This window comes from Schistocerca americana, chromosome 3 (genome assembly GCF_021461395.2).
Source record: "Schistocerca americana isolate TAMUIC-IGC-003095 chromosome 3, iqSchAmer2.1, whole genome shotgun sequence".
Classification (NCBI taxonomy): Eukaryota; Metazoa; Arthropoda; class Insecta; order Orthoptera; family Acrididae; genus Schistocerca; species Schistocerca americana.
Window position 1 is genome coordinate 964,398,865 of NC_060121.1, and position 26,708 is coordinate 964,425,572.

General features: G+C 43.7%; 1 protein-coding gene and 1 non-coding gene across 2 annotated transcripts in view; one reads left to right on the top strand and one right to left on the bottom strand.

Moving 5' to 3' along the window:
- LOC124605793 (protein Skeletor, isoforms B/C) overlaps positions 1 to 26,708 on the bottom strand; it is a 686,779-nt gene that overhangs the window by 622,487 nt on the left and 37,584 nt on the right. The window lies entirely within an intron of this gene.
- Trnat-ugu lies at positions 4,507 to 4,581 on the top strand. Its single transcript has one exon. It is a non-coding gene; the product is annotated as a tRNA-Thr (tRNA).

Consider the following 26,708-nt stretch of genomic DNA (forward strand, 5'->3'; position numbering starts at 1 on the left):
CACTAAAAGTTAGCTGTCGGATTCAGTTTGAAGTAACTGAAATTAGCGAGTTTTAGTCTTCCAGACAGTTATGTGGCATTCTTAACTGTGCGCAGCAGTTGGTAGACTGCCCTAGGACATCGCTGTGAGAAGCAGGACGTACTGACGCTGAAACAACACACATTGGAAAGTGTGTATGTTGCAGAGCCCTAGAGGACATACTTCTTCTTGACTCTTCCACAGGAGTATCCATGGAATGCAAATCCATCCTTTTCCTTTGAGCAGACCTCTTATTATTGCTATTGAGTTTTGATTGTAGTCTCAAGCGAAAGTAGGAATAAATTTCTAATAATTAATAATATGTATTAACGTCCGATTTTATCGATCTGTCTATGTGTTACTGGACAAAACTAATCGTAGATCCGGCCGCCGCAGAAACTAACATCACCCATTTCAAAGCACTGCACGTTGTTGCCACGCCGTGCAAACATGGAAAGTGACCGCGGGATGTAGCTTCGGATTATCACCATTAAGCATATTGACGATGTGTGGGAGGCAAGCGTCGTGTAGGCAGTCTCTTAAGTAGAGCTGTCACATTTTCTAAGAGTCCTGCCGGTAAAACGCTGTATTTGGTTAGCTTTCCCAACAACATTTTTATGTGTTCCTTCCAATTTAACTTGTTCGTAATTGTAATTTCTAGGTATTTTGTAGAATTTGCGGCCTTTAGATTTGGCTGATTTATCGTAGAACCGAAATTTAACAGACTCCTTTTAGCACTCGTGTGGATGATCTCACACTTTTCGTTATTTGGGGTCAATTACCAATTTTTGCACCGTACATATAATTTTTATAAACAGTGTAGTGTTACGTATTCATGTTTTTCCATATCAGTACTGAACGTGGAACTATCAATTCAATGGATTTTCTGGTTCTAAAATTCTACTATATTATGCAGTGTTACAACTTGTTGTTTTGTATGAACATATACCAACTTGCACAGGGAAGAAACTCAGTTAATGCCTAATTAGGCTGGCGACCGTATTATTGTCACGTTGGTAGCGTCTTCTGGTTTGCTTTTTATCCACCCTGACGTGTGATTGCATTTCGAACTTACTTGACGGATTATTGTTATGACAGAGTGAATGTAAGTCTGATTTGCCACCATTTGGGTACACACGGTCGATATCTATGCGAAAATCCTTTCTCATAAGGTGAATCCCGCTCACTTACTATAGCACAGGCTTTAACGAGTACTGTGTCAGGGATTACAAACCATTAGCAGAAGTTGTTAATTTGAGGTTCTGTAGCTGCTGAAGAACACGCACGCACGTTTGATGTCGGATTTATTTACTCTCTTTACGGTAGAAGCGGTACGGGAGAAATCGTGTAAAGCATGCTAGATGCTGCTGACTTTGAGCTTACAGAGCCGACTGCGTTCTAATTTCCTTTGAAAGTGCCGGAACAGATTTAGTTTTTCTCTAAACCTATTAAGTTTTATTTCCTTTCATGCGGCACTACCATTTGCAGTATTTTATGAATCTTTCAAGTACAGTAGCTTCGGCAAAATAAAGAGAAATCACGGTGAGATGGGACGGACTATTGAGAGCGCAGTTCGCACGCACAGCACGGGGTGCGGCGGGAGAGGAGGAAATTAGCTGGGAGCCGGGCGGCGCCCGTTTCGCTTTGCTTTTCTTTGCTGTGCTGTGCTGTGCTGTGCTCCGGTAGCCTACTTTTGCGGGCGGCGGGCGTCTGCTCTTTCTCCGAGTGTGAGTGCACAGCTTTCGCTAGCCTGCGCTCCTCAGACGCCGAACGTGAACTGCGTGGGGTAGAGGAGCTCTCAGCCGCCTGCAAAGTAACTGTGGCGGCCCAACACTGGTGGCCTACTTAAAATATCGCTCCTGATATCACGTCAGTACGTCTGCTTGTACCACCGCCTCCACTATCAAAAAAATGGTTCAAATGGCTCTGAGCACTATGGGACTCAACTGCTGAGGTCATTAGTCCCCTAGGACTTAGAACTAGTTAAACCTAACTAACCTAAGGACATCACAAACATCCATGCCCGAGGCAGGATTCGAACCTGCGACCGTAGCGGTCTTGCGGTTCCAGACTGCAGCGCCTTTAACCGCACGGCCACTTCGGCCGGCCCTCCACTATCCCTCCCCCCCCCCCCCCCCCCCACCCTGTCTCTTTCTCTCTATTCACCTCCCTCTCCAGTCTCCAGCAACCTCCTAGATTAGAGATTAGAATAGTTTTTCCTTCCATAGATCCGTGCTGAGGAGATCCTCGTCGATGTGGAACATGTCAGTATTTTTTTAAGCTGAAATAACAACACTAATAGTATGAATATATACAATACATCATTTGCTTCTACGAGGGCTATCCACAAAGTACATTACGTTTTCGTTTGTGTTCGTTAGGGGCGGGGCTAGCGCGGCCATCATGGTGTCATGGTATTCCGCCGCTCAGTCGGCATCCTGCCGTGCTAGTGAGAGGTTCGTGCTGTACTCCGTTGAGTTACTGTGACAGTTTGAAATGTCAGCGTTAATTTAAAATGCCGCGAAGTGTGAAGTGCGTGCTGTAATAAGGTTTCTGACAGCAAAAAACTGTACACCGATAGAAATCTATCGGCAGCTTTGTGAAGTGTATGGGGACAACATAATCACTGAAGGTGGAGTACGTCAATGGGTCATAAAATTTAAAAATGGGAGAACTAACGTTCACGAAGAAAAGCGAAGTGGAAGACCCACCATAGTGACTGACGAACTTTTCGAAAAAGTCGATGCCGCGGTCCGTGAAAACCGTAATTTCACAATAACGGAACTCTCTATGAGTTTTCCACAAATTTCACCAAGTTTGTTGCACGAAATCATTACCGAAAAGCTTGGTTACCACAAGTTTTGCGCAAGATGGATACCAAAAATCAGCGAATGGCTGCAGCATTAACGTTTTTGGACTCTTACGAGAAAGATGGCGATTCATTACTCGATCGCATCGTTACTGGTGACGAAACATGGGTTAAACATGTGAACTGCGAGACAAAATTGCAGTCAATGCAGTGGGGGCACACAAATTCCCCCCAAAAACCCAAGAAATGCATGCAGATAATGTCGGCAAGGAAGGTGATGGCCACTGTCTTTTGGGACAGAAAAGGTGTCATTTTTGTGGATTTCCTGGAAAGAGGCACTACAATAAACTCTCAAAGGTATTGCCAAACTCTGCACAACCTCAGAAGAGCAATACAAAACAAGCGCAGGGGAAAGTTGGGCTCAAAGATCTTGCTGATTCACGACAACGCCCGGGCCCACACGGCAAATGCCACTCGTGAAGTTCTCGAATCTTTTAAGTGGGAATTGTTTCCTCATCCGCCGTACAGTCCCGACCTGGCACCGAGCGACTTCCACTTATTCCCAGCAATGAAGAAGTGGTTGGCTATGTAGCGTTTTGATGATGACGCACAGCTTCAAGAAGAGGTAACCACGTGATTGAAGGCGCAGGCGGCCGAATTTTACGACGAAGGAATTTCCAAGCTCGTCCATTGCTACGATAAGTGCCTTAATTTAAATGGCAACTATGTAGAAAAGTAGTATTTAAGTGTGGCTTTCATCTGTATATAATAAAAAAAATTCCAATACTTTATTTATTTTTAATTCCAAAACGTAATGTACTTTGTGGATAGTCCTCGTATTAAAAAATTCGACAATGGAGTAGAAGGAGTTGGCCACTAGTAAGTCTTTCAGGCTCCTTTTAAACTGGTCTTTATTTGTAACTAAATTTTTTATGTTTGCTGGAAAATTATTGAAGATGAGTGTTCCTGAGAAGTGGACCCCTTTTTGAACTAAAGTAAGTGCCTTTAAGTGCTTGTGCAGATCATTTTTGTTCCTGGTATTGTATGTACGAACTGAGCTGTTTGTTGGAGAGATAGATATATTATTTAGGACAAATTTCATTAAGGAGTAAATACACTGAAAGGCAGCAGTTAGTATACCCAGTTCTTTGAAGAGGTATGGTGCTTCGAAGACCAATTCACCTGTCATGAAATATGCTATTCAATACCGCTTCAACCGCACGCGAGCTATGTGCCGGACATCCATCATGTTGGAAGTACATCGCCATTCAGTCATGCAGCGAAACATCTTGTAGTAATATCGGTAGAACATTACGTAGGAAATCAGCATACATTGCACCATTTAGATTGACATCGATAAAATGGGGGCCAATTATCCTTCCTCCCATAATGCCGCACCATACATTAACCCGCCAAGGTCGCTAATGGTCAATATATGACGGTAGTATTTGTTCCCGAAAGAACAGTTACCGTGGATGACCATGCAGCTTTGCTAGAAATGAAATGATAATTAAATGGACACCCTAGCTGCAAACAGGCGTTGATGTACTTCGTTGGGGACATGTTGAAAATGTGTGCCCCGACCGGGACTCGAACCCGGGATCTCCTGCTTACATGGCGTGCAAGGGAGCACGGGGAGCGTGCAACGGATAAGTCCCTGCAGACGCACTTTTCTCTGTGCCCACGGTGGCTCAGATGGATAGAGCGTCTGCCATGTAAGCAGGAGATCCCGGGTTCGGGTCCCGGTCGGGGCACACATTTTCAGCATTTCCCCAATGAAGTACATCAACGCCTGTTTGCAGCTAGGGTGTCCATTTGATTATCATTTCATCGCTGATGGTCGCTGATGTTCTGTCATCGTCCCGTAATTTCTCTTGTGCCCAGTGGCAGAACTGCACACGACGTTCAAAGTCGTCGCCATGCAATTCCTGGTGCATAGAAATATGGTACGGGTGCAATCGATGTTGATGTAGCATTCTCAACACCGACGTTTTTAGATTCACGATCCTCGCGCAATTTGTCTGCTACTGATGTGCGGATTAGCCGCGACAGCAGTTAATACACCTACTTGGGCATCATCATTTGTTTCAGGTCGTGGCTGACGTTTCACATGTGGCTGAACACTTCCTGTTTCCTTAAATAACGCAACTATCCGGCGAACGGTCCGTACACTTGGATGATGTCGTCCAGGATACCGAGCAGCATACATAGCACACGCCCATTGGGCATTATGATCACAATAGCCATACATCAACACGATATCGACCTTTTCCGCAATTGCTAAACTGTCCATTTTAACACGGGTAATGTATCACGAAGCAAATACCGCCTGCACTGGCGGAATGTTACGTGATACCACGTACTTATACGTTTGTGACTATTACAGCGCCATCTATCACAAAGCGAAAAAAGTGGTCCAACTAAAACATTCATGTTTCTTTACGTACTACACGATTATGTAATAAAAATAATGGTTCCTATTTTTAAAAAAAACGCAGTTGATATCCGTTTGACCTATGGCAGAGCCACCTAGCGGGCCAACCATAGCGCCATCTGGTTTCCCCCTTCAAGCTAGACGAGTTTCGTTCTTTTTAGTTTTTTCGTTTTACGCTTATTTCGTGAGATATTTGGCCCGGTCACTATCAATGGGCCACCCTGTATAGTAGCGCAAGCCTAGGCAAGAGACCTCGATGCCATAAAAAGGGATTTGCAGCTGTATGCTAGTTCAGGATTACGCTACGACACCTGCCAGTCGCCTTCACTCACCTGACAGTCAGTGCCTCGCTAGTTACCGAAATCAGAGACACTTCAGTATGTGGCGCACATGAAATTTACAGCAGCAACACCACAAAACAAGCGGATTTAGTGCGATAAAGTATTGGTTCTCCTGCCTGGCTGGTCTACATATCTACTTGGCGAGCCACTGAATCGGTGAGAGTTCGAGTCAGCGACTGTTATAGTGCCATTTTACGTACTACACGAATAAGTAATAAAAATGGGGGTTCCTAATTAAAAAAAACACACAGTTGATATCCGTTTGATCTATGGCAGCGCCATCTAGCGGGCCAACCATAGCGCCATCTGGTTTCCCCCTTCAAGCTAGACGAGTTTCTTTCTTTGTAGTTTTTTCGTTTGACGCTTCTTTCGTGAGATATTTGGCCCGGTCACGATCAGTGGAGCACCCTGTAGATGTAGATGTAGACAGTGCCTGCTGCGTTGTGCAGGAAGCACCACTCTCCCAGCTGATAGGTCCTTCGCGCTTCACTCCTGGGCAGCTAAGCGGCGGATCAGACTGCTGGTGCAGCTGAGACGGGAGAAGGGCTGTCGTAACGTAACGGGTCCAGGTGCTGGCTGGCCTTGGCCGCTGCAGCCTCCTCGGGCGGACGCGTGCACCTCCTGGACCGCTGGCCGGGATTTCCTGACCGCAGAACACGGTACCCGCCTCAGCGTTTAGCAGGTCTCATTCGCCGAACGGAATGACGGCAGCCGTATTTTGATATCTAGTGCACATTCTTTTCGTTTTCCTTCTTTTTACCTCCTTTACTGGCCATCTTCCGATGTTTTTATTTGGTACAATTAGATTCTTCGTCCTCCAGCGCCACGCTGAACTTCATCATACGAAATTTGAAAACCCTGCTGATAGGCTGACTGCAAAATGAGCTAGGCCTAAGTGGTGCAAACAAAAGTCCTTATTACCACTTGCTCGTCTCTGAGGTAGAAAATCTGAAGCGCAGAGATGGATGAAATTACCATCCCTGCATTAACGTTCACCCAGCGTCTCACGGTGTGAGACATGTGGCACATTCTACTCTGGTCAGTGCATCGTATGAAGATGTTAACTTCAGTGACTGCACAATATGTTCGAGGGTACTAGGCTATGTACCTCCCCATCTTTTCCCTGACCACTCGTATTAACACATACACTACTGGGCATTAAAATTGCTACACCAAGGAGAAACGCAGATGATAAACGAGTATTCATTCGACAAATATATCATACTAGAACTGACATGTGAATACATTTTCACACAATTTGGGTGCATAGATCCTGAGAAATCAGTACCCAGAACAACCACCTCTGGCCGTAATAACGGCCTTGGTACGCCTGGGCATCGAGTCAAACAGAGCTTGGATGGCGTGTACTGGTACAGCTGCCCTTGCAGACTCAACAGAATACCACAGTTCATCAAGAGTAGTGACTGGCGTATTGTTACGAGCCAGTTGCTCGGCCACCATTGACCAGACGTTTTCGATTGGTGAGAGAACTGGAGAATGTGCTGGCCAGGGCAGCAATCGAACATTTTCTGTATCCAGAAAGGCCCGAACGGGACCTGCAACACGCGGTCGTGCATTATCCTGCTGAAATGTAGGGTTTCGCAGGGATCGAATGAAGGGTAGAGCCACGGGTCTTAACACATCGAAATGTCACGTCCACTGTTCAAAGTGCCGTCAATGCAAGCAAGAAGTGACCGAGACGTGTTACCAATGGCACTCCATACCATCACGCCGGGTGATATGCCAGTATGGCGATGACGAATACACGCTTCCAATATGCGTTCACTGCGATGTCGCCAAACACGGATGCGACCATCATGATGCTGTAAACAGAACCTGGATTCATCCGAAGAAATGACGTTTTGCCATTCGTGCACCCAGGTTCGTCGTTGAGAACACCATCGCAGGCGCTCCTGCCTGTTATGCAGCGTCAAGGGTAACCGCAACCATGATCTCCGAGCTGATAGTCCATGCAGCTGCAAACGTCGTCGAACCGTTCGTGCTGATGGTTGTTGTCTTGTCTTGTGTTGACTCAGGGATCGAGACGTGGCTGCACGATCCGTTACAGCCATGGGGATAAGATGCGTGTCATCTCGACTGATAGTGATACGAGGCCGTTGGGGTCCAGAACGGCGTTCCGTATTACCCTCCTGAACCCACCGATCCCATATTCTGCTAACAGTCATTGGATCTCGACCAACGCGAGCAGCAATGTCGCGATACGATAAACCGCAATCGCGATAGGCTACAGTCCGACTTTTGTCAAAGTCGGAAACGTGATGGTACGCATTTCTCCTCCTTACACGAGGCATCACAACAACGTTCCACCAGGCAACGCCGGTCATCTGCTGTTTGTGTAAGAGAAATCGGTTGGAAACTTTCCTCATGTGAGCACGTTGTAGGTGTAGCCACCGGCGCCAACCTTGTGTGAATGCTCTGAAAAGCTAATCATTCGCATATCACAGCATCTTCGTCCTGTCGGTTCAATTTCTCGTCTGTAGCACGTCATCTTCGTGGTGTAGCAATTTTAATGGCCAGTAGTGTACCATCCCTGCATTAACGTTCACCCAGCGTCTCATGGTGTGAGACGTGCGATATATTCTACTTTGGTCAGTGCGTCCTATGAAGATGCTAACTTTAGTGACTGCACTTGATATTCGAGCGAATTAGGCTACGGGCCTCCCCATCTCTTCCTTGACCACTCGTATTAACATATCTAAAACCTTGTGCTGCGTAACTAACAAAATAATACATACCAGACGTCCGCAACTAACACACGACTCTGAGCAATGAAAAAGTACTCTGCCCTTATATTTTATTCTCAGAAACACCGTTGAAAAGGGGTCATAGCGTTTTTCATTCTAAAAAAAATCAAGGCATAGGATGCCTTAGTCTGCCTCCGTAGCTGCGTGGTCAGCGTAGACGGCTGCCAGCGGAGGATCCGGGTTCGATTCCCGGTACTGTCAAGTAATTTTCCTTGGTGGAAGGACTGTTTCGTGGTGCTTTCAGACTCGTGAAGCCCAGGAGAAGCTCCTTCACCGACGCTTCAACTTCTGGGAAATCTACAACGTGGCAAGGAGAGCGGTCTGTAAACCGCATCCCCCTCCACAGCGCATCCGCATGAGGCAGCAAGGCAGGGCATGACACAGCGTCCTTCACTGTCCAGTGATGCAGCTGGTTATAAGAACGCTTAACATATACATGTTGGAATAGTTGCCTGTAGTGCCATACCTAATAACTTTTTCGGAGGAGAGTTGGTCTTCTATACTTCTTCTCGTAGCAATGGATGTGTTGCAGAGACATTTCCTCCGCCGTCATCCTTAAAACATTTCGGACATCATTAGCGACGTTCTTTGCCAACATACACATCATCACATGTCCATCTGCTCCTTATCACTTTCCCCTATCTTCGTTTCGCTTTGTACCATTAATTATGTTTCAAATGGCTCTGAGCACTATGGGACTTAACTTCTAAGGTCATCAGTCCCCTAGAACTTAGAACTACTTAAACCTAACTAATCTGAGGACGTGTATCCATGCCGGAGGCAGGACCGTAGCGGTCACTCGGTTCCAGACTGTAGCGCCTAGAACCGCTCGGCCACCCCGGCCGGCTATATGTAATTTCCTTACTCCTATGTAATCTAATAAAACTATACATAATTTTCAGTGTTCAATGTGTGGTACTACAATAGCCGTTGATACAAGTATGAGACATATTTAACTGGTACAGTCACGAATTTTAGTTGGTAAAATATTTTAGTTATTTAAAATTTATTTATTGACAAACTTGATCCAACAAGGTAGGACAAGCCTAGTAAAGAAAGATTGTGGATGGCGAGTTGGCAGCAAATTTATCATCCTGGCACCTTTCCTGGAACCCCCCAGGACTGAGAGGTACAAACTGGCGTGAAAGGTACTGCGAAGAGCACATGTTAAGTGACTAAACCACCTCTGAATGTTACAGCATGCAAACGTAACGACGACACGCTACATCATTATCGGCATTTCCGTATGCAGTAGTCCAATATCAATATACAGGTTCTTGCCGCATACAGTTCCACGACGCTCTGTTATGAAACTCCACATTTGCATTTTTCTGACGACTAAGGGATTAAAGTAAGAAAACACAGCGTACTCTGTGAAAAATGATTATGTAAGTATTGCATGTGTTAACATACCGGGTGATTATAATTAAACTTTCCCTATTTAACACGTTATACCACGGAAACTAGTTACCGCACGGGTGCGAAACGTAGTAGCATTAATGTCAAGGACGTGGAATTTTTCTACTACTCATGTAGAGGGTCTCACACTTTTTATTCATTAGGATCCATTACCACTTTTCTCGCCACGTAGACGTCCTGTCAAAATCATTCTGATTACTAGACAGGAAATGACGGTATCACCCACAAACAAACTAAAATGTCTGCTCAGATTGTTTCTCAAACCTTTTTTGTTTTAGTGTTTTAGTTTTAGTTATGTCATGTTCCGTAGATCAGTTTCCGATTATTTTATCGATATGATGTGGAACAGGTCAGATTACAAGATATATATACACACATGAATAGTGCTAATATTATTATTACTGAAATTTTTATTTCTACACATGCAACTAAATTTGGAGGTACCATTTCTTTTTTACCATTTTTGAAACAGAAACTCGTCCACGTAGTAGAAGGACTTGTCCAAAAGAAATGATTTTAAGCTAGATTTAAAACTTGATCTGCTACCTGCAAGACACTTTATATTGTTGGGAAAATGATCAAAGATTTTTGTTGCTGAATAGTGTACTCCTTCAACAACGGATAGGAAAGGCTATTTTTTCCCTTTAGTGTTGTACGAAAGAACATCACTGTTCATCGCGAATTGAGATGGATTATTTGTAACTAATTTCATTAGCGAATATATGTACTCTGATGGTGCAGTTAAAATACCTAACTCTTTGAAAAAGTGGATGAACACCACTAAGTATTCTCACTGTTCTCTTTTGTGCAATCAATACTTTATGTCTAAGTGGTGCGTTACCCCAGAAAACTATTCCACAACACATTAATGCGTGGAAATATGCAAAGTACGTTAGGAGACTGACCTGTTTATTACCAAGACTATCGATTATACGAAGAGTGAAAGAAGCTGAACTTAGTTGTTTGAGAAGCTCAGTAATATGCTTCTTCCAGTTCAAGTTGTCATCAATGTGAACACCCAAAAATTTGGAGAAATGTAAACTGTTAACTGAGCCCTGTTCATGTGCTACATGAACTGTCGGTATGACTCGATTTGGTGTACAGAACTGGATACAGTGAGTCCATTTTTTGAGAACCACTTAATAATTCTTTGAAAGACATCCTTAACAATATCTTCAGCTGCTTTTTCTGGAATGGGATTTATTATAACACTCGTGTCACCTGCAAAAAGCACTATTTCCGCTTGCTGAACGTAAAGTGGGAGGTCATTCACATGAATAAAAACAGCAGAGGACCTAAAATTGAACCCTGTGGGACTCCATTTGTGATAACTCCCCATTCACTAGAATTGACCACCCTCCCAACATTATTTGTGCTATTCAGCACAACGTTTTTCTTTCTGTTCATTAAGTATGATTCAAACGAGCTGTGTGTATAGCCTTCAGTTCCATAAAACCTGAGTTTTTCTAAGAGTGTGAGATGATCCACACATTCAAATGCCTTGGAGAGACCACAAAAAATGTCAACTGGCGATAATTTGTTATTTGGGGCTTGTACTATTTGATGGGTAAATGTGTAGACAGCATTCACAGTCGGGTAACTCTTCCAGAATCCGAACTGTGACATTCTGAGTAAATTATTTTCACTTAAATGTGAGACTACTCTTGAATACATAACTTTTTCGAATATTTTTAAAAATGAAGTCAGCAATGAGATTGGTCTATAATTATTTAAGTCACTCTAGTCCCCTTCCTTACGAAGAGATTCGACAGTTGCGTTTGTTCAATCTGTCTGCAAAAATTCCCTGTGTCAGCGAAGCATTACATATATCGCTAAGGACTCCACTTATTAAATTACCACAACACTTCAATTCTGTTAGAGACTCCATCAACAGCACATGAGCTCTTGTTTTTCAATATATTTATAATTTCCTTAATTTCAGTGGGGGATGCTGGTGCTATTTCTAAAGGCCTAAAGTCCTGGGGAATGACATTTGTAACATATTTTTTGCTTCTTCAAATGAACCCTTTAACCCTATTTTTGCTGCTACATTCAGAAAGAGATTGTTAAACATACTTACAACTTGTGAATTATCACTCACAACATCATCATTTAGCTTTATTGCTATGGTATACTGTGCACTGTCAGGCTGCCCCGTCTCCCGTTTGACAATATTCCATATAATTTTAATCTTACTATCCGCATTATTAATTTCTGTCAGAACACATAATCTTCTCGACTCTGTTTTGTAGTGAGCAAGAAACGTCGGATCCTGACTTATTCTGGCCTGTCCATGTATTTCCCTCTTCCTCTTACACGATATCTTAATTCCTTTAGTAATCCAGGGCTTACTTGACTTTGTAATGGCTTTTTTGAATAACGTTCCAGGAAAGCAACTCTCGAATATTGAGACAAATTTACTGTGGAATAAGTTGAATTTGGCATCACTATCATTTTCTGCGTCTACTTTATCCCATTCTACCTCTTCAAGGCTGTACTTAAAGCTCTCTATCCTGTTCGCATTAATAAGCCTCCCTGCTTTGTTTGAACCTCCCTGAATGCTGTAAGGTGCTATACGTGTTATTTCCATTAACTGTGCATCATGATCAGATAGCCCATTAACAAATGGGTACACGTTAATTGTTTCTACCTGAACACTGTCTATGAAAATGTTATCGATAAGTGACCTACTATCCTGCTGCACACGAGTTGGAAAATTTACAACAGATGCCTGATTGTAACAACCAAACAAAGATTCTAGCTCATTTTTCCTGTACGTATCTATTAAGAAATCTGCATTAAAATCACCAGAAACCACTAACTGCTTCTTTCTGTCTGACAGGTAGCTCAAACTAGGAGCAGCAGAGGAGCTATAACACTTCCTTGAGAAACCTCAGGTCGGTGCCACTACATAGCTTCCCGTCGTTACTACGTGCTGTGGCCTTTTTGACAGGAAATCATGTATCAAGTTACATAGCTGAGACGGTACTTTATAGACCTGCAATTTGGCTACAAGTCGCTTGAGAGGAAGGCCATCAAGAATGCCTACCGGAAACGTAAAAGAGTGGGCTCTGCTGAACAATGGTTTGGTTACGGGAAAGGATGGCGTTCGCCTCTGTCGTGCACAGCGCATTGTGCCGAGATCTAGACATGACGCGTGTCCAGTGAGGGCGTGGCCCCACGTGCTGGAGAAAGGCAACATTGACCTTGATGCGGCCTGGAGAGAGCCGCTCGCCGGCTAGGTCACTGGAACGCTGGCCTCTCCGCAGCTCACTCCAGATGGTTCTGCTTCAAGGCATAGCCCCGTGTGCACAAACAGTAACAACAGGCTCTTCGCAGTGTTCAGTTCAGTGACGTTTGTCTTTATCAAATTGGATCTGTTTTCTATACTATCTTTTTATCCCCTACACTCGATCTCCCCTCCCCCCCCCCCCCCCCCCCCCTGGGTCCCCTGGTTCCAAGGACGCCATGGCGCCGGTGGCTGTGGTGCTGAGATAGTTAGCTTTTCAAGCCGGCTATCTGGGCAAACACCCACGCCAGCAAAAGGTTGGCGACAGAAAGAAATCGCGCGTAATCGGTCACAGCCATTTGCGCCATGCAGTGACAGATGTTGCTGTTACGTACGTAAATGCAGAAACTAGTAACATTTATTTAGTCAGCACAATGTCTTGGTTAAATGAGTATTTAAGCACGGGACAACATGGTTCAATACAGTACCACGGAGGAACTTTATATCCAGGACCGGTGGACGACATTGAAATGGCGGAACGAGGAAACGTTTTTAATGTTCAAAAAATGGTTCAAATGGCTCTGAGCACTATGGGACTTAACATCTATGGTCATCAGTCCCCTAGAACTTAGAACTACTTAAACCTAACTAACCTAAGGACATCACACAACACCCAGCCATCACGAGGCAGAGAAAATCCCTGACCCCGCCGGGAATCGAACCCGGGAACCCGGGCGTGGGAAGCGAGAACGCTACCGCACGACCACGAGATGCGGGCGTTTTTAATGTTAATGGGAGTAATAGTATAAGGACAATGTTTCGCAAAGATGCTGCAGATGAAATTAGGTATGGAGAACATCCAGCATACGATGATTTAGACGAAGAAGTTGTTGAATTTGAAATGGAGCAAAGGCCAAAAGAAGACGTAAATACTGTATTGCGCCAGCGTCGTCCATATCAGTACGGTGAAGAAGGTCATACAGCAATAGAAACAGATGCATCTGAAAATACGCCACTTTTATCTGGGGCAGCTGAGACAGCAGTTGATGGTGCGACCTTAAGCACCTCGTTATCTACAGGTCAAATAGCTGGAGCTGCTGGTGTAACAGCTTTAGCAGATGCAGGAATAGCGTACGGTGCTACAAAATTAGTTGAAAGAGTAAAAAATAAAGGATTAACATTACCTGGTAGTGATTACGTGGGACCTGGAAATTCTATAAATACAGACGCACCACGAAGTGGAGCTGATGCCGTTGCTAAAGAACACGACGTTGGGTACGATTGTTTATTGAAGGAAGCTCGAGAACGCGTTTTTACGGAAGAAGAATTTAGACAACGAGTGCAGCAGTTGGATGCTAAAGCCATTGTAGACTTTGCTATTGATTGGAGTCATACACGCAATTGGCATTCTTTTGCAGGAAAGTACGCATTGAAATTGAAAACATTTGTGGAAAAGAAACTTGACAAAGTGTTATACCCGAAAAAACCTGATGCCAAACAACAAGGTATGTACATTTATTTACGTTTTACATTTATAATGTATATATAATATTCAGATAATAGTAATAACAACGTTTCTTGCCTGCACCAGAATTACGATTGGCCTCCTTGGGAACGTCCAAATTGGAATGAAATGCATGCAGGCAAGAAACGTTATGCTTATGAACAGTGCCTAATTTCGCGTGTACGTCGTGGTTTGCCTGTAGATCACGAGCGGCCATCAACGTCAATAGCATCAACGAGCGACGGTGGGACGGATCACGACGACATCGAATATTCCGAAGACGAACCAGAAGATCACAATCCAGGTGTTCCATTAGTTCCATATTCCGACTCTGATACAAATGTGAGTGCTATGGATGTGGATTCAGGAAAACGTGCAGGACTATCACAAAAAGGAAACAGTGCAAAGAAAAGTAAAAAGACGGTTCCGGGTACTGCAGCGCCATCAGCTAATGGAATGGGTGATTCGGCTAACACATGTGATGTACCGTTACCTGCAACATCAGTATTAGATACGGGAAATATTACTACGCATAGAAAAGTGCACAGATTTTTTACATATGGCTTAGCATATAAAGTTATTACTCGTTCTGATGTTGTATTTATGACTACTCCTTTGGCTGAAATTCCTGTTGATAGGCCATTTTTGTACATGACTCCGCCTGAATTCGATTTATTGCCAAACGGTAGTATAGTTGTTCACTGTTCAGCAAAAGTAGTTGCTCTAAATCCTAGAATTGCTTTTCCTACCAATTCCAGTGAAACAGAACTTGCAACTTTAAATCAAAATAAAAATATAATTACTAGTGTGGGTATTAATTTGAAAATACCTGGTGTTAACGTAAAGCCTACTGCATTTGGTAACTCAGCTATGGAAACAACTAGTATAGACCATAAACGTGATTTTTCGCCTATTTGGAAATCATGGTATGGGTATAAAAATGATGAGGGCGACTTTTTAACTACAGTTCCTGCACATCAATTTGGGCAACCCATTAACTTAAAATACTATTATGCATGTGTAACAAGTACAGAAGAGAAAGGTCTACAGAATTGTGGTTGGGAATGTGTACAATCATGTGTTTCAGAGGTAGATGCAGATGCTCGTACTGGCAGTATTATTGTTAATTACGAATACAAACCTACTTTAGGTTTTCTTAAAATCCCAAAACCAGCTAATATTGATAATTTCCCAATAACATCTACTGCTCAGGGTGTACCTCAACGGTACACGATCAATGGTGATAAGCACTCCACTCCATTCGTAATATGTGATAATTTTTCTACAACACCATTTGAACCAGCACAACGATCGCACGGACTTACAACAGTTTACTAGTTTCGATTCTTGTGAATCGTCATCACTGTTACGAAAGTAACTCGTCCAACAGTCACCGATACTGGTCACTTCACAACATGAGTTTCTGTCAAATGACCAAGGTAGGCGTTAGGTGACTGTTGGACATACTAGTTTCGTGCCAGGCTTTCTGTGTAAGGTATAGTTCGGCCTAATGTAATTATAGCTCCTCTCTGATGCGAAACTCATCGTGATACCTTTTCTTATCTGCCTACCCCTTTCCGTTCTAGTGCCCTTGTAACCAGTCCTCCTCCTTCTTTCCTTACTTCCTTCGTTGTTCTTCCTCTCCTAGTTCGTCATCTCTCTTCCATTTTCTTTTGCCCTTCCTAATATGATACCGAGATGAAATGATATCAGTGATAACACTACGGTCCTCAGTGAAAGTGAGGAAGAATTTCACGATGTGTGAAATAGAACGATCTACTTAAGGAGCACATTCCACGAATTGAGAAGAAACCTAAGAAAGAAGAAAATAATTAGGAGTAGTAGAAATGAAATTGACAATGAAATTAACATAAAAAATGGACGATCGGAAGACCGGAAAAGGAGATGAAGCTTTTGAAATGTGGACTACAGAAGTAGTGCGAAAATTAGGTGGTCTGATACCATAAGAAAGAGGAGATTCTTCGCAGAGTCAATGAGGAAAGTAACATCTGGAAAATATTGACAAGAAGAAGCGACGGGATGATAGGGCATGTTTTAGGATATCAGTGAATACCTTCCATTGTACTAAAAAAAACAGCAGACGGTAAAAATTGCAGAGGAAGACATAGGTTGCAAAATATAAATAATTGAGGACGTAGGTTGCGAGTGCTACTCTGAGATGAAGACGGTGACACAGGAGAGGAATTCGTGGCGGGGCCACATCAAACCAGTCAGAAGACACGACCCAGCATGCAGGGTGTTTCAAAGTCTTTGCATAAAACGTCTGGGGGTGACAGATAACGTCGTGGCGGACAACTTTTGTTAGAGAAAAGTAGTTTCCTGCTGATTCTAGGTGACAATAGGCGTCTTTTCGTATTCTATGGCCCTTAGACGAGAAGATTTCAACCGAACTAGCAGTGGCTACAAATCAGGTGTTTTCCTCACTACCTACTCCAGTAAACTGATAGAATGATTTTCAGCAAGAAAATAGTATAAATCATGCCTCTAGATGGAGAAAGGCAGTTTAGAAGCGAACACAGCACAGTACCTACTCTCTGCCGCTTCTCAGGGGCATAACCGATAGGGAAGGACGCCTAGCATCGATGGGAAGCGTCAGTGAACATTCTGTCTCCAACAAAAGTTGTTCGTCCCAGCGTGATCTATTAACCCTATCACCCATGGGAACTGGACTCCCGCTGCCACATTCGTGTTACGCCATTCAGATGGTCAAACGAAATAATAAAATCTGTGCAGAGAGGTCTGAAAACAAGCGCTGGTTATTCTGGGAGGGTCATCTCATTTTGCCGAACCCCCGTTGTTTTCCTAATTGCTACGTGATACCTCTGCAACAATTTCAGTACTTCACTGCTTCCTTCAGTATCGAATTTTTATTCTACATGTCACGCAGATAGGGTTGTCGGGTTCAAAAATAGAAAAGCCAGACTCGACATTATATTTGCTCTGAAAGCCAGACAACCTATTTTAAATAGAAATTGTCATTTGGGTACCTCCAATCCTTCATTAATAATCAATTACAGCCACTTTTTTGCTACTTCAATCTTAAAGCAATCAGTAAACAGAGTATAATTTGGCAGTTATGTTTTTTACTGCTTCTAAGATAATCTTAAGTCAAAATAAAGTAAAAGTTATTTGTTACTCAAAATAAACAGTTATCTACTCCTTCGGGACGCGAAACGACACGATATTCAGTAACTTTGGGATTTTAATCGTTTTTTTTTTTTTGTCGCATGAGTTTCGTTAAAATTGGCCACTGATCAAAGAGTTTGTCATTCAACTTTGCTCCTTTTTTCACAAAAATATCTACAGTTTCTGCTGCTTTTGCCAGATAGTAATAAATTCACATATCTAGAATTTTAAGTAGCCTTTGGAATTAAGTAGCCTATATATACAGATAACCAGATGGCAGTTATAAGAGTCGAGGGACATGAAAGGCAATCAGTGGTTGGGAAGGGAGTGGGACATAGATGTAGCCTATTCCCGATGTTATTCAATCTGTCTACTGAGCAAGCAGTAAAGGAAACAAAAGAAAAATTCCGAGTAGGTATTAAAGTCCATGGAGAAGAAATAAAAACGTTGAGGTTCGCCGATGACATTTTAATTCTGTCAGAGACAGCAAAGGACTTGGAAGAGCAGTTGAACGGAACGGACAGTGTCTTGAAAGGAGGATATAAGATGAACATCAACAAAAGCAAAACGAGGATAATGGAATGTAGTCGAATTAAGTCGGGTGATGCTGAGGGAATTAGATTAGGAACTGATACACTTAAAGTAGTAAAGGGGTTTTGATATTTGGGGAGCAAAATAACTGATGATGGTAGAAGTAGACAGGATATAAAATGTAGACTAGCAATGGCAAGGAAAGCGTTTCTGAAGAAGAGAAATTTGTTAGCATCGAGTATAGATTAAGTGTCAGGAAGTCATTTCTGAAAGTATTTGCATGAAGTGTAGCCATGTATGGAAGTGAAACATGGACAATAAATAGTTTGGACAAGAAGAGAATAGAAGCTCTCGAAATGTGGTGCTACAGAAGAATGCTGAATATTAGATGAGTAGATCACATAACTACTGTGGAGGTATTGAATAGAATTGGGGAGAAGGGAAGTTTGTGGCACAACTTGCTTAGAAGAAGGGATCGGTTGGTAGGGCATGTTCTGAGGCATCAAGGGATCACCAGTTTAGTATGCTCTAAATTCTTCCATCTGATTTTGATGTGTCTGATAGCCGCCTTAAAATCCCGAGAAGTCCCATTGGCCACAGAAGAAATCAAAGATGCCATCAACAGCACCAAGAACAAAAAATCTGCAGGCCCTGATAGACTTTATAGCGAACATTTAAAAGACACTGCTCAAATACTAACGTCAATGTGGACAAAACTCTACAATAACTGCATAGAAAAAGCCTCCACTCCAGAACAGTGGAGACAGTCAACAGTAAAAGTGCTATATAAAGGGAAAGGAGACTCCAAGGACGCTAGCAAATACAGAGGCATAGCCCTAGAAAACTTACCTTTCAAAGAGTTCACAAAAATAATAACAGAAATAAGAAAGAAAACAATCGACGAACACCTTCCCTAAAGCCAAATGGGATTCAGGAACGGAAGATCAACTCTGACTGCAACAGAACTGCTGAAGAGCTTACGGTAAGCCCTTGAAGACAGAGAAAAGTTTTGTGTGGTATTTATAGACTTCAAAAAAACCTTTGACTTTATAAACAGAAAATTAATGACCATAAAACTTACGGAAACCTTAGGAGAAAACAATATATGGACACGAATCATAAGCGCAATACTGCGATGGAACGAAATAAGGATCTCAGGCAAGTCCTCTGTTATTTATTCCTGCAGCGGAAGAAATTGTAAGATTACCCCAAAGGGAGATATAACATCACATGCATATGCAGACGATATAGTAATAGGCTTAAAGGACATTGCAAAGTTACAAGAAGCGATAAACGATATGGAAGACTGGTGTGTCGAACACGAATTCGAAATAAATGTGGCGAAACAGAAATGATGGCACTCAGAAATGGAGGAAAAGCACACACTAACAATACCACCACTTGCAAAGTAGGTTAGAAATCAGACTATTAATGTTGCTCACACAGCATATGTTCGCTTTATCGGGCAACAGCAAAGTTATTGACTGTGGATGGTATCGTCAGAATGTAAATAATGAAGTCACTCTAAAAAAGTCATTAATTTTGGCACTTATCTTGAATGGATTCCCACGTAGATTTCGTCGAAGTTGTTATGGCTCATCTTGTTGATTCTAGGGTGATTCCACTTTGACTGCTAGAAGGTCCAGATCTGTATTTTAGCAATATTTGAAGACCTAACAAATGCGTTTTTCAGGAAATTCTTAATGATCAAACAATCCCAAATCAGAACAATGGTATGGTAGAAATAATTTTTGACGTAGTGTTCACGATCCACATTTTTATTAAACTTCTTCTAAATTCACATATACTTCTTCTTATTGTCACATCATCAAGAAAACAGTTTGTATCAATCTTCATATATTTAATTTCCACTTTAGCCAAACACAAGACTTGACTGTTCTTTTACAAAGCGAAATAACAACTTAACTTCTGCAAAGTAAAACAAAGACTGCTCTGTGCGCATTCGCGCCAAAACGGTTACAAGTAAGTCAAAGATTATGACAGTCTCACAGAAATGAATACACACAAGAACCGTATCACTGTAATATATCGATACATCGGAGTACCTATACATTAATAAAACCAAATATGAATATTGTCACAAAAATACGTCTCTTACTTCGCAGAAAAGTAGATCGATATTTCTGGTATCGAGAACTGGGGTCTGAGTGCCGTAATGGTCACGTAAATAAAGAACCATTACAACCCGCATCAGCTGATATCTTCATACGGGAGAGAAAACTGAATATTGCACCAGACTTTCAGTGCCTAGGGGTCAAACAACTGCAAAATTTTTCACAAAACATGTAACAGAGTGAGCAATGCGAGCAATAATGCAAACCATGAAATATAAAAAATCAGATCTCTTAGCCTAGACACACCAATCACACTATTCAGAGCCAAAATTTTGCCAATACTGAGGTACGGCATAGAAATTATCGGATCAAATCTTACAGCGAAAAACCGAACGACACTACAAAGAGTGAAGGCGACCTATATAAAGAAAGCAATCGGAGTGTCTAAAACAACACGATCTAGACTTGTAGACCTGCTGGTGAGGGAAGCATTCCTCACCGAAGGCCTATGGACAAACCTAGTGCTACCCAACGGCAGCGCTTTAGAAAGTCTCCTTAAAACACTGAAGGAAAACAGGGAAGACGTACCTCCAGAATTTTACAGCGCAGGCGCCATAATTGACCGAACATGGACAAAGAAAATTTTCAGATGAGCCACGTAATCACCATAGTGGCAGTAAATGGTTTCCACCACCTTATTTGCATCAACGAGTCATATGATATACCAAAGGCAATGTGTGAGTGTAAACTGTGTCATCAAACAAGCAAACGTTACTATAGAGAACTCGGCATCAAACGAACACGGTTAATAAGTGACTATGCAAACCACAATCTGTAAAATTTGTAATTTATTTTATTAATATCATGGTAGTGGTAGATGTGGGCTTCGTGTCTATCTTGGCTACAATAATGCGTTCATTATGCTGTTCGTAATAGCTTACCAGCGCTCCCACTTTTTTATTCATTATTAAACCTACTCATGCATCACTCCTATTTGATTTTGTATTTATAGCCCTGTATTCACATGACCAGAAGTCTTATTCCTCCTACCACCGAACTTCACTAATTCCCACTATATCTAACTTGCCCGATTACGGGATCTGACATTCCACACTCCGATCCGTAGAACGCCAGTTTGGTTTCTCCTGATAACAACGTCCTCCTGAGTAGTCCCCGCCCGGAGATCCGAATGGGGGACTATTTTACCTCCGGAATATTTTACCCAAGAGGACGCCATCATCATTTAACCACACAGTAAAGCTCCATACCTTGGGAAAAATTACGGTTGTAGTTTCCCCTTGCTTTCAGCCGTTCGCAGTACCAGGACAGCAAGGCCGTTTTGGTTAGTGTTACAAGGCCTTGCAAATTCTAAAGGTGGCAGTGGTAAAATACAGGGAGCGAAAGGCTATTTACAATTTGTACAGAAACCAGATGGCAGTTATAAGAGTCGAGGGGCATGAGCGGGAAGGAGTGGTCGGGAAGGGAATGAGACATGGTTGTAGCCTATCCCCGATGTTATTCAATCTGTATATTGAGCAAGCAGTAAAGGAAACAAAAGAAAAATTCGGAGTAGGAATTAAAATCCACAGAGAAGACATAAAAACCCTGAGGTTCGCCGATGACACTGTAATTCTGTCAGAGACAGCAAAGGACCTGGAATAGCAACTGAACGGAATGGACAGTGTCTTGAAAGGAGGATATAAGATGAACATCAACAAAAGCAAAACGAGGATAATGGAATGCAGTCGAATTAAATCGGGTGGTGCTGAGGGAATTAGATTAGGAAATGAGACGCTTAAAGTAGTAAATGAGTTTTGCTATTTGGGGAGCAAAATAACTGATGATGGTCGAAGTAGAGAGGATATAACATGTAGACTGGCAATGGCAAGGAAAGCGTTTCTGAAGAAGAGAAATTTGTTAAAATCGAGTATAGATTTAAGTGTCAGGAAGTCGTTTCTGAAAGTATTTGTATGGAGTGTAGCAATATATGGAAGTGAAACATGGACGATAAATAGTTTGGACAAGAAGAGAATAGAAGCTTTCGAAACGTGGTGCTACAAAAGAATGCTGAAGATTAGATGGGTAGATCAAGTAACTAATGAGGAGTTATTGAATAGAGCTGGGGAGAAGAAAAATTTGTGGCACAACTTGACTAGAAGAAGGGATTGGTTGGTACGACATGTTCTGAGGTATCAAGGGATCAACAATTTAGTATTGGAGGGCAGCGTGGAGGGTAAAAATCGTAGAGGGAGACAAAGATATGAATACACTAAGCAGTTTCAGAAGGATGTAGGTTGCATTAGGTACTGGGAGATGAAGAAGCTTGCACAGGATAGAGTAGCATGGAGAGCTGCATCAAACCAGTCTCTGGACTGAAGATCACAAAACAGCACAAGGCGAGATCAGTCAATCATCCAGACTGTTGCCCCCGCAACTACTGAAAGGCTGGTGCCCCTCTTCAGAAGCCACACGTTTGTCTGCCGTCTCAACAGATACCCCTCCGTTGTGGCTGCACCTACAGTACGGCCATTGGTATCGCTGAGGCACTCAAGCCTCTCGACAACGGCAAGATCCGTAGTTCATGGGGGCGGGGGATTATTATCATTGTCCTTTGAATTTGTATAGCTATTTGGCTTCGATAAACTTATTATTAAAAAGTCTATCAAAAGGCGAACAGGACGGTCTCTTATACACTACTGGCCATTGAAATTGCTACACCACGAAGATAACGTGCTACAGACGCGAAAGTTAACCGACAGGATGAATGATTAGCTTTTCAGAGCATTCACACAAGGTTGGCGCCGGTGGCGACACCTACAACGTGCTGACACGAGGAAAGTTTCCATTCGATTTCTCATACACGAACAGCAGTTGACCAGCGTTGCCTGGTGAAACGTTGTTGTGACGCCTCGTGTAAGGAGGAGAAATGTGTACAATCACGTTTCCGACTTTGATGAAGGTCGGATTGTAGCCTATCGCGATTGCGGTTTATCGTATCGCGACATTGCTGCTCGCGTTGGTCGAGATCCAATGACTGTTAGCAGAATATCGAATCGGTGGGATCAGGAGGGTAATACGGAACGCCGTGCTGGATCCCAACGGCCTCGTATCACTAGCAGTCGAGATGACAGGCATCTTATCCGCATGGCTGTAGCGGATCGTGCAGCCACATCTCGATCCCTGAGTCAACAGATGGGGACGTTTGCAGGACGACAACAATCTGCACGAACATTTCGACGACGTTTGCAGTGGCATGGACTATCAGCTCGGAGACCGTGGCTGCGGTTACCCTTGACGCTGCATCACAGACAGGAGCGCCTCGGATGGTGTACTCAACGACGGAGCTGGGTGCACGAATGGCAAAACGTCATTTTTTCGGATGAATCCAGGTTCTGTTTACAGCATCATGATGGTTGCATCCGTGTTTGGCGACAATGCGGTGAACGCACATTGGAAACGTGCATTCGTGATCACCATACTGGCATGTCGCCCGGCGTGATGGTATGGGTTGCCATTGGTTACACGTCTCGGTCACCTCTTGTTCGCATTGACGGCACTTTGAACAGTGGACGTTACATTTCAGATGTGTCACAACCCGTGGCTCTACCCTTCATTCGACCCCTGCGAAACCCTACATTTCAGCAGGATGATGTTCGACCGCATGTTGCAGGTACTATACGGTCCTTTCTGGATACAGTAAATGTTCGACTCCTGCCCTGGCCAGCACATTCTCCAGATCTCTCTCCATTTGAATACGACTGGTCAATGGTGGCCGAACAACTGGCTCGTCAGAATACGCCACTCATTACTCATGATGAACTGTGGTATTGTGTTGAAGCTGCATGGGCAGCTGTACCTGTACACGCCATCCAAGCTCTGTTTCACTCAACGCCCAGTCGCATCATGGCCGTTATTACGGCCAGAGGTGGTTGTTCTGCGTACTGATTTCTCAGGATCTATGCACCCAAATTGCGTGCAAATGTAATCACATGTCTGTTCTAGTACAATATATTTGTCCAATGAATACCCATTTATCATCTACATTTGTTCTTGGTGTAGCAATTCTAATGGCCAGTAGTGTACATGAGAGGTGGCATGAGCCCCCTCTCATATTTCTATCTTTCGATTTTCGTCACTAATTGCATGCTGTGAAAAGTTGCTATTCCTTCACACGCGGACTTCCCACGCAATGTCTCTCGTCACCCGGGTGGTCCGGTGACAGGTGGGCTCTCCTGATCTGGAAAGGGTTAAGCCGACGGGTGTGAGGAAGTCGAGTGAATGCTTTGCAGACGCCGACATTGTCAAAAGACACGCCCGGAGCGGTCTGAAGTAGCGGCTGGGCTAGAGGTTCCGTTACTTCGCAGAATCTTAGCGAAAACACTTTCTGGCGGGCTACCAGCGAGGCATGGGAATGAGTTGTGTACCCAGGTAGTTGTGGCGGGAAAATTCCCGCGCTTTCTGCAAAATAGTAACTGGGATTGGCTTGTTCAGGGCATAGCTCCGTGACGTAGCAAAATCAGCGCAGAAATTGGCGCCAAGAATCTCCATTGGTGGAATGGTAGTGCTCCGGCAATGGAGTGGAATTTTCCGCCGGTTTTCGAGTTGCTGATTGGAACGTTTAACCACGGCCACTGTCGTGGGGGCGGGAATGTTCGGTGTTCAGCATGTATGGGTGCTCTGGGTAGTCGGCTCTCGCCTTTCGGTCGAGGACGTCGAAACAACCAGCACTCGCCTCCGGTACGCCAGATCGTGTTCTGGCAGATAAGAAGACAGTTTGGTAATGTATGTCTGCAGCACCAGCAGATAGGGATTTTCCTAGGTGATAATCAGAGCCCAGCAGAGTACGCCTGTTCGTCTTTTTCTAACTTTGTTCTGTCTTGAGTAGCAGCAATTAATGTTGGGTTAGCTGTGTGTCTCTCTTAAGATCTGAGTGGCAAGGAATTGGCTCCACATACCACTTCGTCATAAACCTCACAATCTAGTTTAGGGTCAACTTCACCTTCACAGCGTTTGTTTGTGTATCCAATTTGAGCCAATTTGATGTATTATAAATGTTTCATGTGTTTTTGTTTATTATTTTGTGTTTAGTCTTAATAAATCATATTGTTATTTTGAACAGAACTTTCATTCTGTTAATCGGTAGAGCAACCCATCATTTCTCACTACGTTAATGAAACCTTCCTTTATTTAACTTATTTATCAAATTAAATTATTGCAGGTGCCAAACTCTTTTCTACTCCACTTGCAGGGTTGATTACAGACAGTTCGCGTATATTTTTTAATCCTTGTGCAACAGAAAAAGTCGGAGTTAGAATAGGGGGGGCTTAGAGCATCATTTACATGTGTAGAATCTAGAATTTAGAGTTAAATACACTGCTAGCCCCGGCACCTCGCATACATTTGGCCGGACATGACTGCAAAAAGCTGTACATGTCCGGATTAAGCTGAACACCTGGCAGCTCTACACACAGAACGTGTCGTTACTGTCACCACGGAAGCCTTACTCCGATTGCAATCGGTTCTCGTCTCACAGCGCTTCAGCGTTCCTCAGTATTCGCGCAAAGAGGCGGACGGGAAGAGCCGGAAAGAGAAGGGACGACGGACGGTCGGCGGCGTCTCTTTAAAGAGCAGGAGGATGCCGGGAAACAAACGCCGTGGCTCGAGAGCGGTGGCCGGCCGCGAGACAGGTTGTCCGCTGTGGGGGGGGGGGGGGGGGGGGGGGGAGCGGTCTGAGTGTGGTAGAGGGGGGAGAGGGGCAGGAGGGGAGGGTGTGTGTAGCGGTGGCTGGCAGCTTTCCAGCCGCAAGTGGGCCGCTATACGACGGCCCGACAATCGAGCCCGCCGGTCGATGGATCGATATTACCAGCGCTAATCCGCGCTGTGACAGCGGTACGCAGAGCGTGCGGTACAACAAACGGCGGCGCGGGCGTGTACCGGCTGCTGCATCTCCTCGCCGGTCGAGCTAGCGCGCTGGTTTATGTGCTGGAGGAGCACGTTTCAAGTCACCAAACAGCCATCTTACTTCTGTTCTCCTTCTCCTTCGCCGAACAGGGCTAACAGGAGATACTGAAGGGCAGCACACACGGTGACACAATAGTGTAACCAATGGGAGAGCGTCACAGAGACGCTGCTAAGTCCGCAGCTCGTGGTCGTGCGATAGCGTTCTCGCTTCCCGCGCCCGGGTTCCCGGGTTCGATTCCCGACGGGGTCAGGGATTTTCTCTGCCTCGTAATGACTGGGTGTTGTATTATGTCCTTAGGTTAGTTAGGTTTAAGTAGTTCTAAGTCCTAGGGGACTGATGACCATAGCTGTTGAGTCCCATAGTGCTCAGAGCCATTTTTTTTATGCTGCTAAACGAGAGGTGGTGGACGCTTGAATACAGACAGACGCAAAACTGTCTCGCGAAAGCCTGCGTTTCAATAATCAGTATTACGAA